This window comes from Saccopteryx bilineata, chromosome X, assembly GCF_036850765.1.
Source record: "Saccopteryx bilineata isolate mSacBil1 chromosome X, mSacBil1_pri_phased_curated, whole genome shotgun sequence".
Classification (NCBI taxonomy): Eukaryota; Metazoa; Chordata; class Mammalia; order Chiroptera; family Emballonuridae; genus Saccopteryx; species Saccopteryx bilineata.
This window is the reverse complement of record NC_089502.1, coordinates 11998739-12015878: the sequence shown is the minus strand read 5'-3', so window position 1 is coordinate 12015878 and position 17140 is coordinate 11998739. Positions and strand designations below refer to the sequence as shown.

Sequence of the window (17140 nt, the reverse complement as noted above, 5' to 3'; positions counted from 1 at the left end):
ACATTCAAGTTGCTGATGACATTGCAAAGTAGGTCAGGTATTATATAAATTTTCATAGTGCTGGAACCAGGGATCCCAATCCTGAGTAATAATTCAAAAGAAGGAAAAATAACCTTCATTTGAATATCAAATGCCTTAAAATAACCTAGATATCTAAAATGAGGGGAATGATTGAGCTATTTGCTACATATTATTTCAGTGAAATAATTTGAACACTGTAGAAAACTAAAAAATTGTATGAGATAACATTAGTAAATTTTAAAATTCAAAATTATATTTTCACTTTGATTCATGCAAGGGTTTTCACAAGGATAATGATCAGGAGAGCCCAAAAATTTAGATCTAGATCTTTTAAAAAGCTAATACTGGGGATTTTTTAAAAAAAAATTGTATTAATTTGAAAAATTTATTTAATAAAACACTATTAAACTGAAGAAATATTTTGATGTGAGAATTAGATCTCTGTTTTAAAGAATATACTTTTGCCATATCTTTCTATCTTCCTCTGCATTTATCAACATCTGATCAATTATCTTCTACTAAAATTTCTCTAGTCCTGTCTTTTTCTTTATTTCTCTTTATTCCAGCTATCTCTCTCTCTCTCTCTCTCTCTCTCTCTCTCTTTCTCTCTCTGTTTCTCCACTTTGCCAGGCAAATAACTTTATTAATCTTTGTTTCAAACTTTATTCCCAGGTGTGTTCAGCTTAATTAGCTACAAAAAAATGATCTGTTTATAACCAAAAGTTGAAAAGAGCTGCAGAGTCCAAGAAGCTTGAGCTTAAAAATATTAGATCTAGATTTTATCAGCTCCATAAACAAAATTTGAAAAAAGAGCCATAATATAAAATAGCAGTTTCCATTAACTTCTTCAAGTTTTATCTTCTTAAGAAATTGACCCAATTCTGTTTGCTTTATTTTTGGAACTCCTATCAAAATCCTCCACAAGATTTGGAACATCATCATCATTCTCTCTGAAAGAAAGTGGTACTTTTTCATCCACAGATTGGGCAGAGCTTCTGCCAGTCTCCTTAAACTAGTCAGACTGCCTGTACCAACCTGGTTTAAGAAGCTGGATAGCATTTCTGTCTGCTGCTTTGGTCAGCATGGCAGTAATAGTGAAAGTGTTAAAGGGGAACTAAAGTATTTTTGTTTTGTTTTATTTTATTCTGTTCTGTTTTGTTTTTCATCATCTGCTGTAGCTATTCTGTGAACCACCTTATTTCTGCAAGCAGTTCCTTTCCTATAAATGCACACTTAGGTCTGCAGTTTGATGAGTTTCTCTTGATTGATTATAGTTCCTTTTATCTTGTTGAAGAGGAAATAAGGCCCACACAGGGACACAAGAGGGCAACTACTTCTGGCTATCTTTCTTTCTCTTCTCATCCCCCTTATGTCACTTGTCCCTTTTAATGCTTCTTTGATTATTTTTTGTAACTCTGTTCTTGGAATGGTTAAAATACGGGACAAAAATGCATTTTATTTGTTTTATCTGAAGAATACATTGCTTTTGATCATTTTAAAACTGAATAAGCTGAATTCATTATTTTGAGTTCTTTATAAAAAGGGACTTAAATTGAATTACCTTTAATTATTTATGCACGACTAAGGCCAAATCAAATGTGTATGCAAGGCTCAACACAATTTCAAGTGAAAAACACTTCATGTCATAATCCCATTGAATTTATTATAACAGGAAAAAATGAACATAAATATGAACAATTTACATTTGCATGTATAGGAAAACCTTGCTATTTCAATTTGCAAGTTCTCAAATATCTCATTTTTAGTCATACTAAAACATGCTCTAACCTCAATGCAGCATGTTAATACAATAATTATAATATTGTTGTATTTTGTATTCAAGGAATTATCAATGTAATATCAGTATGAATGGGTATCTTTAATCATAAAACCTGAGATGATATTGAATGATGATGAACAAATGCGGAGAACGGGCAAGAGCTAAAAAAAAATCTATTGGAAATACAGGGGTGAATAAAAGCAGGTGTATAGTTTTCATATGAAAAATATGTACTACAAGAATAAATAATAATACAAGAATAAACTCTGCATTTTGTTTACCCACGACTGTAAATTTACTTTTGCCCACCTTGTGCAGGTTACTTAATGTCTCTCAATTTCCTCATAAATAAAAAAGACATCATTCTAGAACCTTTGTTATAACATACTTTGTTTTACTGTGTTTCTCTTTATTGCACTTTGCAGATATGGTTTTGTTCTGTTGTTGTTGTTATTTTACAAATTAAAGGTTTATGGTAACCCTAAATAGAGCAAGTTTCTGGTCACCATTTTACCCATAGGCTCAGATGATGGTTAGCATTTGTTAGCAATAAAGTATTTTTAATTAAGGTATGAAAAATTTTAGACCTAGTGCTATTGCACACTTAGAAGACTAGATTATAGTGCAATCATAACTTTTATATGCACAAAGAAGCTAAAAAATTATGTGACTCGCTTTATTGCTGTGGTCTGGAACCAAACCCACATCTCTGAGGTATGTCTGTGTATTGCAGGATTATATATGACAATTTTGAAAGCATATCCAGTGCCTGGCACATAGTGAGTACTTCATCAGTGAGAGAAAGTGGCATTGCAGATTTGGAGGTTGAATGTGCACATTGGCTTAGAGGCAGGAATTCAGAGGGCAAGAGAAGTGTTTGGCCGTCTATAGTCATGCTGGAGTGTTAATTTGGCAAATATTATGTTTACATATAGAAAATAATATTGGTCACACTTCAACTATTCCTTATCAAGAAAAATTGTCAGAGTAGCCAGCAGGTTTAAGCATTTCTTTCCGCTTAATAAATGCTTTTTGGAGTGAAACATGGAAGAGAGTTCCTTGTCTATCTTGTGTAACACAGAAAGAAAGAAAGTGTTATCAGTCCCACATGAACTTGGGCTTCTAATAGCAATGTTGAATTGCTGGATCAGTGGCCTGTCTTTGCCCTGCAAATGAGGACATGGCTACAATATTCTGGATATGGGATGAGAAGGTGTGTTTTCTTTGAGCTGATGGCTCTGTGTGGTCTATCTGATGATGCTATGTGGGAATGGGGAACTTGAGCCACAGATGCTATTGGTATAACATAGAGGTTAAGGGCACAAATCCTACAGCTACACTGCCTGCATTCACTTACTAGGAATGTGACCTTGAACAACTGATCCTCTTTATGACTCAGTTATTTGTTTGAAAAGTGGAGGCAATGATTGTACATATTTTATGGGGCTTGTGATAAGAATTAAAAAAGAACACTTAGAATGTTGCCTCCTGGATCATGAGTACTGGCTATGTTTCTCCATGTACAAATAGCACATTTATCAGCTTCTGTTGACATCAGAATTTTCATCACGAGTCCAGAAAGAACACATCCCATATAAAAAAAAGAGGAAGACTGTGCATTTTCTCTTTGATCCAAACTTGGATGGGACATAATAAAAGCCATAAATAAGACAATGGCTTTGACACTAAGGACATTTTGCAAATGATTATAGAAAGCAGACAGAGGCTAATTCTGAAATCTTGGGTCGTTATGGAGGCACTCTTCCTCTCTAAGTTACAATGAGACTTAAAAATTTCTGCTATCATGCTTTAATTTCTTCAAAAGACCCTCCACCTTTAGAAATGAACAAATTACCCGGGAAGAATAACACATTAACCCATCAGTAGATTAACACTTTAGTGAAGATTACTTTTATCAGATTACTTTGCTTCTGGAAGATGGACTATGAAGCTAGCAGATGGAAGATAGCTAAATGATGCTGAGAGGAAAGAAAGAGGGAAAGGGCACCTGGAGTAAGCCAGAGGGCTACTGAAGACTAAAGGCAAACAAAACAAGTGTCTGCAATGGCTCTTAGAGCATAGAAAACCCTTACCCCTACAATCTTCCTTACTTCCTTGATCCTGTTTTGTTTTCTCTATTTTGTGTGTGTGTGTATGTACCATGCATCACATAGTGCAGAGCCAGGCACACAATTATTGGATGTTTATGAAGTATCTGCTAAGTAAATAGTACCTGTAATGGACAGAAGTCTCCAAATACTTCAAGGATATGCTATCTTGCACTCATTGGGTATGGCTCAAAAAACTGACTAAGGAGGGTTATATACTGGATGTTGACCTGCTTCATAGGGTAAGGCAAGCACTTCAGTCTGGGAACATAATATGTACTAAGAACGTACTAAAAAAAAGTGGAGTATGGTGCTGGGTACTCAAGTATCAAGCAAGGGTAGAAGATCCAAGCCTAGGGGCAGTACACATTCAAGAAAATTCCAAGATAAGATTTATTCCAAGAATCAGGAGAAAGATGACAAGGGAAAGGAAATTAAAAAAAGAAGCAACTTTTTCTTAAGTCCCTTCTTTATGCCTGGCGCTCTCACTGATGTGATCTCATTTATTCCTCACAAAAGTCCAAAATAAATTATTGTCTCTATTTTTTATAAGTGGAAAAAGTAATCATCAATAAAGCTCGGCAAGCCTTCCCTGTGGTGACGGAGTGAATGAAAAGCCTTGACCTGGAACGCTGAGTTTGCAGGTTCGAAACCCTGGGCTTACCTGGTCAAATCACATATGGAAGCTGATGCTTCCTGCTCCTCGCCCCTTTTCTCTCTTTCTCTCTCTTCTCTCTAAAATGAATTTAAAAAAGAAAAAAGAAAGGAAAGCTGGGCAAATTGTAGCATACTGAAGTGACTAAATGCATAGACTTGGACCTCACATACTTAGGTTTAAATCCTGGCTCTGCCAGTTTTCTCTTCAGTAAAAATATGAATAATAGTCTCTATTTTATAAAATAAATATAAGACTTAAATGAGTTTAATATTTGCAAAGCACTTAGAACAGTGTCTGCCATATATGGAATGTTATGTGAGTGTGTAATAAATACAATAAATTTGTCCAAGATTATGTGGCTTCTATTAGGAAGGCAGGAGTGGTACCCAGGTCCAAATCCTTCACTCTAAACATAATTCTTAACACCCCTATATAATCCATATCTTACTTCTTTTCAAGGACTCCTTGGTGTCCTCAATTCACTAGAATACTTTCCCTGACCACTCCCTGCTTTGATTCACAGCGCTTAATAATCAGACACAGACTGCTTATCTAGTGATTTTCATTTTTCTCATACATTACCTTTTTTCCCAAATTGCCTTGTACACCTCTTCTTAAAGACTTAATTTCCTTCTTTTCATTCTCCAAAGTGCCTAACACTTCTCTATGTTTTGAATTTTAATTGTGCCCACAGCTCTTAAATGGAGTAGTGGACGTACAGTTTCAATGGGATAAGCATATTGCAGGTGATAAAGGTTTAGGATCTCATGGTCTATATAATCCATGTTTTCCATATATGTTCATTTATTTTCAGAGCTTTGATTTTGCACTAACCAGTGGGTGAAAGAAATGATATTATATTTTAACTTATTATATGTAAATCTTAGAAGGCCTTTTTTCTAAATTTTTAAAATTATTCTCTCAGCTGTCATTATTTTAAGCATTTGATGAAAGCATGTTAATAAGAGTGAGAGACAGAGAGACAGTGAAACAGTATAGTACTACTAAAGTTCCTGTAAAAGCATAATTTTTTATGTTATCCTTTTCAGGCATATGGCACTGAGTCATAAGAAATAATAGCAATGGAATATGGCCAAAGCACACTGGTGTACTTGAACTAAGTACAAAAGGAGATATAGAGATATTTTTCAGATACACTATATTTCTAAAGTGTTTTATGAGAATTAAATATAGTGTACAGTTAAATTACTATAGAAAAATAGAAATTTCCCTCAGTTCTAAAATCACTTGCTGAGACAATAAATGAATGTGCTCAATTTTGTTGATCAGAGACCTTCATTCCAATTTGATGCAATCCATAAATGAAATGACTTGGCTGATTCTAAGTCAGGCCCCCATGAACATTTGTTTACATCTGAAAACCTCTACATATAATGCTGTCTCTGATCAGGGGAGCCCCAGCTGGAATTACAAGAAGTGTTGAAAAATTCTATGGAGTGTGATCACCAGTTACAGCATGAACCTGGCACTGCATGTCCATACACTGTCTTGACAATTGGATCCATCAGATTTCCTCTTTTACACAACTAAAATTAGCCGAAAAGATAGCAGAAGTCTTAGGAAAGAAAATACGCGGCTGTAAGTAACATTCAGAACTGGTATGTCATGATACAAGAACCCAAAATTCACTTTACTCCTGAGACATAGTCTGAAATTACACTGAAGTTAAGGTGTTATTTCAAGAAAGCCAGTGAAGCCCTGGCCAGTTGGCTCAGCGGTAGAGCATCTGCCTAGCGTGCGGAGGACCCGGGTTTGATTCCCGGCCAGGGCACACAGGAGAAGCACCCATTTGCTTCTCCACCCCTCCGCCGCGCTTTCCTCTCTGTCTCTCTCTTCCCCTCCCGCAGCCAAGGTTCCATTGGAGCAAAGGTGGCCCGGGCGCTGGGGATGGCTCTGTGGCCTCTGCCTCAGGTGCTAGAGTGGCTCTGGCCGCAACATGGTGACGCCCAGGATGGGCAGAGCATCGCCCCCTGGTGGGCAGAGCGTCGCCCCATGGTGGGTGTGCCGGGTGGATGCCGGTTGGGCGTATGCGGGAGTCTGTCTGACTGTCTCTCCCTGTTTCCAGCTTCAGAAAAATGGAAGAAAAAAAAAAAGGGCTCCAACCCCCTTTAAAAAAAAATAAAAGAAAGCCAGTGAAGTACAATGTGATTGTCATAAAACAAGGTGGAGTTGGAGAAATGTCAGGATCACGGACATACCATAAATATTAATTTCCCAGAAAAATGGAAATTGGCAATTTTTCTTAATCAGTTTTTAAAAATATTTTATTACTGTGAAAACAATACAGATTTCTATATATAAAATCATGTCACCTGCAAATAGCTTTTGCTGCATCTCATAAGTTTCAGTGTGTTGCATTTTCATTTGCACTTGTCTCATGATTTAAAAATTTTTTCTTTTTTGATTTCTAATTTGATCCCTTCCTTGGTTGTTCAAGAATGTGTTGCTCACTTTCAACATATTGGCAATCTAATCATTTTAATTGGGAAACATGAGTTTTTCTATATGAATAATTATGAAAGGTGAACACAAAATTTCTTTTCTTTATTAACAAATATGTATTTAAAATAAACTTATTTAATATCTGTAAATTGGGCATATAATGTTATATAACATAGTTTAGTTAGAGGATTAAGTGAGTTTTAAAATTTTAGAAGTTTAAGAACATTATGCACACTTAGAAACTTGCCATATAAATAAAAATAAAATGTGAGGAAAAATAATAAATATTATATCCTCCTTTTATTTTGTACAGCTAGCATTCCTATTTAAGTGACAATGAAACACTTATTACTTATTTATTTATTTTATTGAATTTATTGGGGTGACATTGGTCAACAAAATTATGTAGGTTTCAGGTATACAGTTTTATAATACATCGTCTCTGTTGTGGGGGTTTTTTGTGTGTGACAGAGACAGAGAGAGACAGAGAGAGAGACAGATAACAGCAGACAGACAAGAAGGGAGAGAGATGAGAAGCATCAATTCTTCATTGTGGCACCTTAGTTGTTCATTGATTGCTTTCTCATCTGTGCCTTGACCGGGAGGCTACAGCAGACCGAGTAACCCATTGCTCAAGCCAGCGACCTTGAGCTCAAGCTGGTGAGCCTTGCTCAAAGCAGATGAGCCCCCACTCAAGTCAGAAACCTCAGGATTTCGAATTGTTTTCCCCACGTCCCAGTCTGACACTCTACCCACTGTGCCACCGCCTGGGCAGGCACATCATCTGTATATTATTTTGTGTGTTCACCACGCCAGATCATTTCTTTCCATCACCATTTATCCTCTCTTTACCCTCTACTACCTCTTTTATCCCTCTTTCTCTCTGGTAATCACCATAATGTTATCTGTGTCTATGAGGTTTTTGAAGGGGAAGGTTTTATCCTTTCATCTTTTTCAGGACACCTCCCAAACTTCTTCCCCTCTGACAGCTGTCAGTTTGTTCTCTTTGTCTATGAGTTTGTTTCTATTTTGTTTGTTAGTTCATTTTGTTCATTATAGTACTTGCCTTTGACTGGCTTATTTCACTTAGCATAATACAGGAGGTCCTTGGATGATGACAGTCTCGAAATATGACCTTCTGAGTTTACAACGCTCATTCCCATAAAAAACTTTAAAAAATTGAGACGTGAGTGTTTCGGCTTACAATGTTAGTGTTGTACTTACAGACTACATGAGTGAACTAGTTTGGCTGCACATGGCAGAAGAATATGCAATAATGAGGCATATGAATGAAGGCTCTACCAGTACGCTTATCTATGCCATTTTGTACTGTTAAAAGTGCAAGTGTTCTGTTTTGTTAGGCTAGGGTGTGTTTCAACCTACACTGAAATTCAACTTAAGTCACTGGCATAGGAACAGGAACAGAATTGTGCTATAACCTGAGGACCCCCTGTACTGTCCAGATCTTTCCATGATGTCGCAAAAGCTAAGATTTCCTCTTGTTTACAGGGAAGTAGTATTCCATTGTGTAAATATACCACAGCTGTTTTTATCCACTCATTTTCTTATGGGCACTTGGGCTACTTCCAGATCTTGGCTATTGTAAATTACACTGCAATGAACATAGGGATATATATATATATATATATATATATATATATATATCCTTTTGAATTAGTGTTTCAGGTTTCTTTGTATATACTTCCAGAAGTAGAATTGGTGGGTTATAAGGCAGTTTCATTTTTAATTTTTAGAGGTAACTCCATACTGCTTTTCACAGTGGCTACACTAGTCTGCATTCTCCACCAACAGTACACGATGGCTCCTTTTTGTCCACATCCACTCTAACACCCATTATTTGTTGATTTTATTTTCACAGATGTGAGGTGATACCTCATTGTGGATTTAATTTGCATTTCTCTGCTGATTAGTTATGTTGAACATTTTTTGTATATTTGTTGGTTATCTGTATGTCCTCGTTAGAGAAGTGTCTATTTAGGTGCTTTGCTCATGTTTTTTTACTACTTATTAATTTATTGAATTTATTGGGGTGACACTGGTTAATAAAATTACATAAGTTTCAAGAACATCATTTCATAATACGTCATCCATACATTGCACCACTCTTTCACCACCCCAAGTCAAGGGTGCTTATTATCCATTCTTTACCATCTTCTATCTCCCTTCACCCCTCTTCTCTCCTATAATCAACATACTGTTGTCTGTTTCAAGAAGGTCTCTTTCTTTCTTTCTTTCTTTTTTCTTTCTTCTTTCTTTCTTTCTTTCTTTCTTTCTTCTTTCTTTCTTTCTTTCTTTCTTCCTTTCTTTCTTTCTTTCTCTCTTTCTTTCTTTTTGGCTTAATCCCCATTGGATTGTTTTTGGGTTTTTCTTTTTGTTTTTTTGGTGTTGAATTTTATAAGTTCTTTATAAATTTTTAATATTAAATCCCTTTCAGATATATCATTGTGAATATGTTCTCCTATTTACTGTGTTGTTTTTCATTCTGTTGATGGTTTCCTTAGCCGTGCAAAATTTTTAGTTTGATGTAGTCCCCATTTCTTTTTGTTTCCCTTGTCTGAAGAGATATGTCAGAAAAAGAAATTTACAAGAAATGCCTATGTTTTCTGCTAGTTTTTTTTATGGTTTTAAGTCTAACATTTAAGTCTTTAATTCATTTTGAGTTTATTTTTTCATTTTATTGAATTTATTGGGTTACACTGGTTATCAAAATTATACATGTTTTAAGTGCACAATTCCACAACACATCATTTGTACACTGTATTGGTTGTTTACCACACCAAGTCTAGTTTTTGTCTATCACTATGTATCCCCTATACCTTCTTTTACTGCACCCCTCTCCCTGGTCCTCACCATACTGTTGTCCATGTCCATAAGCTTTTCTCCTCCGTGCCCCCAACCAATCCTCCAACCACCTTCCCTCTGACAGCATGGTCTCTACCTATGAGCAAAGATAAAACGAACAGGGACTATGTCTTACTTATATTTTTATTACAGTCATTTGAATTTAGTGAACATTTTAAAATGGTTGAGGAATAAATTAATGAAGAAAAAACAAATGAGTAATGAAAACCAAATTTTGCTTAGGTTCAAGATTAGATAACAGAATGATTCAGAAGAACATGGGAAATTATACGTGAGTGCATTAATTCTCTCATTTCATATGCTGCTTCTTTCCATTCTCCCCTCATCTTTGCTTCCTTCATCCTGTGGACTAAGGTTTACTTTCCTCTTTCCTAAAGCAAAGAGAGGAAATTTTCATTTGCACTTCTGCACCAGTCTATGTCAAAGTTTATTCTAAAAACAACAACAAAAACTTTCTAGCACCTTAGAGGCAATCAATGTAAGGAACAGTATTTCCTTAGTAAACTGAACCATTTTTTATAGTAACCTGTATCCTTTCCTTCAGATGAACAACAACAAAACAAAAATAAAACAAACAAAAAAAACCAATAATGTGCCAGAACCAGAAGATCAAACCCAGAGAATACCTTCACTTCCCAAACAATTGATGGTTTTAATTTACATATGTGAATTATTTCTAAGCAACTTCAACTTATTTCTCCCTGTGTTGGAAGATGTAAGCATACAGTTTTGGATGCAGGCCTCCTGGGCAGTATAGGCTTCACCAGATTTCATCTGCAACTACAACTTTTGCTAGTTGTTGAAAGATTATATTTGCCCTGGTAACAAGTAAGAGTGTGACTATAATTCCATTTAAACTTTCACATTTTACATAAGTCAGAGGAAAAAGCAACTTTTAAAATGGAGTATATTTAAGCAATACATTTATCATAGTTTTTTTTTCCATTATATACTTCTGGCTCAAGTACAAATATAAGACCTGAAATGCAGGTGATTTTACTAAAAAGAGAGATGGGGATAAAAGAGAAAAGGAGAGAAATTTGGAAACACTATTGGTCTTTCTTAATATGATTTCTATGAAATGATTCCTTTAATGGATCTAGAAAAGCAGAACAAGGAGGACAGTATGAGAAAAGGCAGTGGAATTTAAATCAATGTTTCATAACAATGTGTAATGACATGACTGAGGCTTAGATCAAAGCCCAAATGGAAAAGAGCAGTCCAGCCTTGGCTGTAAAAGTCAAAATTCAAAACATACATTAAGGTTGGCTCTCTCTGGCAAATACCATCCCTGTGCAAGGCTCTTTGTCTTTTAAGGAACCATATGCCACAGCAACAATCTCTAATCATAAGTGGATATTCTTTTTTAACTTCTTTTTTATTTTAGTTTACATTCAATATTACACTGCTCACAAAAATAAGGGGATATTTTATTGTTTCATATTCATTTTGAAATATCCCCTAATTTTTATGAGCAGTATATTAGTTACAGCTGTATAGCATAGTGGTTAGACAACTATACACTTTATAGACTGGTTTCCTTGATATTTCAGGTACTCACCTGGTTTAAAGGAGTACTTCTGAGCTCCTTTACTGCATAATGGTCCAAGAAATGAACCCTTTGACTGTGTCACTGCATAATGTAATGGGAAAAAAGTATTTTTATCATGGGTTTGTAGCTTCCAAGTTCCCTCATCAAAATCAATTTTCAGATGCTTACTCTTTCCAGACAAAGCATTACAAGGAGAGGTAGCAATGTTTCTTCACAAGGAGTAATGGAAATTTGGTGACCTTCTGGAAAGGCACTAAAAATTCTTCTTTCTTTTTGTCCCATTCCTGCTGTGCTATGTGTGCACAGGTGGACTACATATCTTGCCACAAGAGTTGAATGCATTTCAGTGGCAAAGAAGAACTACACATCAGAACTGTGATTATTCCTTAATGCTCCTAAGTATGATTTCTCCTGATCTCATTCTGTATTTCTTGCCATACTACTGTTACTGGATTCTTGATTAAAATCCCTTTTAACACCTTGAAACCCAGAATTAAAAGGATGTTAAATGTTACCAATATCATTTGTTTCTTAGTCCTGAACTGAGTTATTATTTCTATGAGTACAGTACAATCTATATGCAAGTTGGTTGTTTATATTTGGGATATTTGGAGTAAATCACCTAACTTCTGAGATTCCTCAACCCAATCAACAGAGGCACTTTGCTTCATTAACATGTTTCCTACATTAGCAAGACATTCACTTCATTCTTCATTTTGATCTCATAGGAATGTTTACTAAGAACTAAGTGTTACTTAAGTAGTCAGGGCCTAGAATTTTCAAAATATATGACTACTGATGAGTGAAAACTTTGTTTGACAGAAGACGTGGTCAGTGAAATTGAAGCTGGTCCTCTGCCCTTTAATGACCACTGCCTGCCTAAAAAAGCAAAGAGACTACATTATTTCAATAAAAACCCACCATTAAAATATCAAAGTGACTTTACTTTTTCAAAAATAACCTCTTCAGTGCCAGTACTTCACAACTTGGAACTCCTCCTAAGGAAATGCTGTTAGAGCCAGTATATGAATTATACAAGAAAAGTACGTTCATTCTTTCAGATCCACACCTAATCACTGAAAACAAACAACAACATTACCCTTTTTCATCTCCCCCTCCCTTGCCCTATTTCTCATCAGACTTGGCTTTTTGGAGACTGTATTCCCTTACCAAAAAGTAAATCCAGTCTCAAAAGACCAAACTTTTACACCATTGAGGGTCATAAGAATAGGCTCTGAGGGCAATTTTCAAAGAAGAAGGCCAAAAGGTTGGAAGAACTTGAATCCCTCTGGATTAACTATATGGCTCTAAAAGACACATCACTTATTTTTATATTTAAAATTTCAATTTTACTTAAACAGTGGAGAAGGGGTTAAAAAAAACCTTTGATAATCTATATTAAAAATGTAGGCTTTTTGCCTGACCAGACAGTGGTGCAGTGGATAGAGCAACAAACTGGGACACAGAAGACCCAGGTTCAAAACCCCGAGGTCGCTGGCTTGAGCATGGGATCATAAACATGAACCCATGGTTGCTGGCTTGATCCCAAAGGTAGCTGGCTTGAAGCTCAAGGTCTCTGGCTTGAACAAGGGGTCACTTGCTCTGCTGCAGCCCCCAGGTTAAGGCACATGTGAGAAAACAAAAGATGAACAACTAAGGAGCTGCAACGAAAAACTGATGCTTCTGATCTCTCCCTTCCTGTCTGTCTGTCCCTATCTATCCCTCTCTCTGTCTCTCTACCCCAGTCTCTATATTTAAATACAATGAAAAGATAATTCTCATTAACCGTTAATGATGTCTAATTATTACCAAATTGACCTGATTATTGTATTCTTCTTATACTGGCATTTCAACACTGAACACATTTAAAGAAATGAATGGATTTTAGAAGCTTATTTAGGTTCACTTGAAAAAAAATTAAATTGATTTTTTTTTTTTTTGCATTTTTCTGAAGCTGGAAATGGAGAGACAGTCAGACAGACTCCCGCATGCGCCCGACCGGGATCCATCCGGCATGCCCACCATGGGGCAATGCTCTGCCCATCCTGGGCATCGCCATGTTGCGACCAGAGCCACTCTAGTGCCTGGGGCAGAGGCCAAGAAGCCATCCCCAGCGCCTGGGCCATCCTTGCTCCAATGGAGCCTTGGGTGCGGGAGGGGAAGAGAGAGACAGAGAGGAAGGCGCGGTGGAGGGGTGGAGAAGCAAATGGGCGCTTCTCCTGTGTGCCCTGGTTGGGAATCGAACCCGGGTCCTCCGCACACTAGGCCGACGCTCTACCGCTGAGCCAACCAGCCAGGGCCTAAATTGATTTTTAATTGAAATTTATTTATTTATTTACTTATTTATTTTTAATTTTTTAGTGAGAGGGGTAGAGGCAGAGAGACTCCCGCATACAACTTGACCAAGGTCCACTCTGCAAGCTCAATAGGAGATGATCCTCTGCCCATCTGGGGCCATACTCCCAACCAAGCTGTTCTAATGCCTGGAGCACAGGCTCCCTGGTGCCTTCTCAGCCCCTGAGGCCAACTCCCTCAAACCAATTGAGCCATGAATGCAAGAGGAAAAGAGGAGAGGAGAGTGGAGAAGTAGATGGTCGCTTCTCCTGTGTGCCCTCCCTGGGAACTGAACCCGGGACATCCACACACTGAGCTGATGCTTTATTACTGAGCCAACTGGCCAGGGCCTGTGCATTAAATTGTTTTCAGAAATATAATACCTGATGCCACTCAATATCCTTAAAATAGTAAAAAAGAAAATTTATTATAGTAAAATAATCAAGAAGAGAGTTTATTGTAGACCTTTAAGTGAATAATTTGTTTTATTATTTTTCTTTTCAAAATTGTATACTCAAAAGATCACAAGGATATTTCTCTAGTTAAACTTAGTTTTCAGTTATTAGCAGTAGGTAAAATTTCAATTAAATGAAACTCAACTGATAAGCACTCTCAAGTTACTGGAATTTTGCTGTGATTAACTTTTACTCAAAGAGAACCAAATAATAATAAAACAAATGAAAGTCAATCAATTTAGTTAACAAATACTATCAAATGTTTTAGAGGGTTTTTTAGTTTGACATTGAGCCTAGTTTTCTGCAATTTTTCTATAAGAGTTATATAAGGAAGTTGGGAAAGCAAAAAAAATATATGCAATACATCCTATGTGCCCATCTCCGTGATCTGGAACCAGCTTGCATTTTACCATTATTCCTTCACATATCTTCTGTTCCAGACATTTTGAGAAGTTGCCATTTTGTTTAATCTGACACTAACCCTGTACAAAATGTCATATATTTTAATTTTACTAATGAAGTAACTGAGAATTAGTGGTGTTAGGTAACATGTCCAAAAACACGACATTAAATAGTTAGTAATAATAGAACTTGTATTAGAATCTTGGTCAGTCTGACACCAAAGCATTTATTTGAATGATGTCCCTTGGACAGTACAAAATATTCAACCAGTGTAGAAATATTACATTGCATTCATTACTATCTGTGTCCTGAGTGGCCCATGAAAGTTATTTCATATGCATATGAAACATTTCCTGCAAGAATAAAATTTAAATAATTTTATTTAAATTTTAGTTAACTATGATTTTCTCTCATTTTAAAACTCCAAGTTAAAATAGCTACCGCCAATTAAGAAAATAAAGTTATTCATATGTAGTCACTCAGACCAAAATGCAATATCAGAAATTAAAAACAACTTCTCTCAAAATTTGATACTTAAGAAAATATTTAAATATCTTTATAAAATGAATTAAGAAATGATATCATGGTGGGAGCATTGGCATGAAGAGCAGAGGTTTCCAGTTCAATCCGTGGTCAGAGCACATACAATAACTGCTTGATGTTCCAGTCTCTCTCTCCCTGCCTTTCTCAAAAAAAAAAAAATCAGCAAAAATGGCAGACTGTGCAACTCTAAAACTATACTATGCAAATGGTAACAAAAAAGTGCTAGAATGACCAAATTAATATCAGACAAATTGACTTTAATTCAAAAATTGCCACAAGAGAAAAATACGGGCATTTCATAAAATATATGGGACAATCCCTCAAGAATATATAATAATTATGTACATATAGGCACCTAAAGACAGACTCCTAAGATACATAAAGCAAAACTGACAAAATTGGAAGGAGAAATAGTTCAATAACAGTTGGAGACTTCAGTGTCGCACTTGTAATTATACTTATAACAACTACAATAAATAGAGCAAAATGGGTAAATCAACAAAGAAATTGAAGACTTGAACAACATTGCAAACCAACTAGAACTAACAGACATACATAAACAGTGTCACCCTGGCTTGACCAGTGGTGGCGCAGTGGATAAAGCGTCGACCTGGAAATGCTGAGGTCGCCGGTTCAAAACCGTGGACTTGCCTGGTCAAGGCACATATGGGAGTTGATGTTTCCAGCTCCTCCCCTCTGTCTCTCTCTCTCTCTCTCTCTCTCTGTCTTTCTCTCTCCTTCTCTGTCTCCTCTCTAAAATGAATAAATAAAAAAAAATAAAATAAACAATGTCACCCAATTACAGAAGAATATACATTCTTCTCAAAAACACAAAGAATATTCTTCAGGATAGACCATATGCTAGACCATAAAACAAGTCTCAATAAATTCAAGAGGGTTACAATTGTACAAAGTACATTTTTCCAACAACAATAGAATGAAAGTAGAAATCAGTAACAAAGAAATTTATAAAAACTACAAATATTTAAAAATTAAACAATGCACAATAAATAAGAGAAAAAAATCACAAAAGAAAATACTTTGTCATGAGTATAAAGGAAAACACAAACCAAAATGTATGAAATGCAGCAAAAGCTTAGCTTAAAAGGAATTATAGACACTTTTATTTAAACAAAAGAAATCTAAAATAAATAACCTAACCTTTCAAATTAAGAAGCTAGAAAAAGAAGTGCAAACAAAATCAAAAGTGTGCAAAAACCAATGAAATAATAAAAATTAGAGCTAAAATTAAAGAAATAAAAATATAAAAGGAATGAAGAAAATCAACAAAACTCAAAACTAGTTTTTCAATGACAGAGAAAACTGGCACAACTTTAGCTAGATTTACCAATGAAAAAAAGAGAGACGACTAAATTACTAAACTCAAGAATCAACAAAGAATATTACTATCAACCTTACAGAAATAAAAATGATTATGGCTTGAGTATAGAAAATGATTTAGGCTTGAGTATAGAAATAAAGTGTTTGTGATTTCAACATATGAAATAACAGTGTAATAATATACACTCTAATTATATATACCAAACTCTAGAGGAGAGAAAGGGAAAGTCAGGAAGTGTAACTTTAATTTTCCAATAATATTTTATTTCTTAAAAAGGAAGAGAATTCTGAAGCAAATAAGGCAAAATGTTAGTTCTTGTTAAATGTAGATGGAAGATACAGAGGTGATTATATAATTTCTTCTACTTTTTGTGTGTTTAAAGATTTTTATAATTAACTAAACAAAATAAAATAAAACCAAAAATTCTATTAACCAGAATATAGCATCCCCAAATTACAAGTTTGTTGATATTTTAACCTAAAAAGACAGAACATATTTCTTTATTATTTTTTATTAAATTTATTGGACTGACATTGGTTAATAGAATTGTATAGAAATTCAAGTGTACATTTTTTTTACAGAGACAGAGAGAAAGTCAG

The 17140-nt window shown here is 35.4% G+C and overlaps 1 pseudogene; it reads right to left on the bottom strand.

Annotated features, from left to right (window-relative positions):
- Nucleotides 1–883: 883 nt before the first annotated feature.
- The window catches only part of LOC136317365 (transcription factor BTF3-like), a 35487-nt pseudogene continuing 19230 nt past the window's right edge, over nucleotides 884–17140 (bottom strand).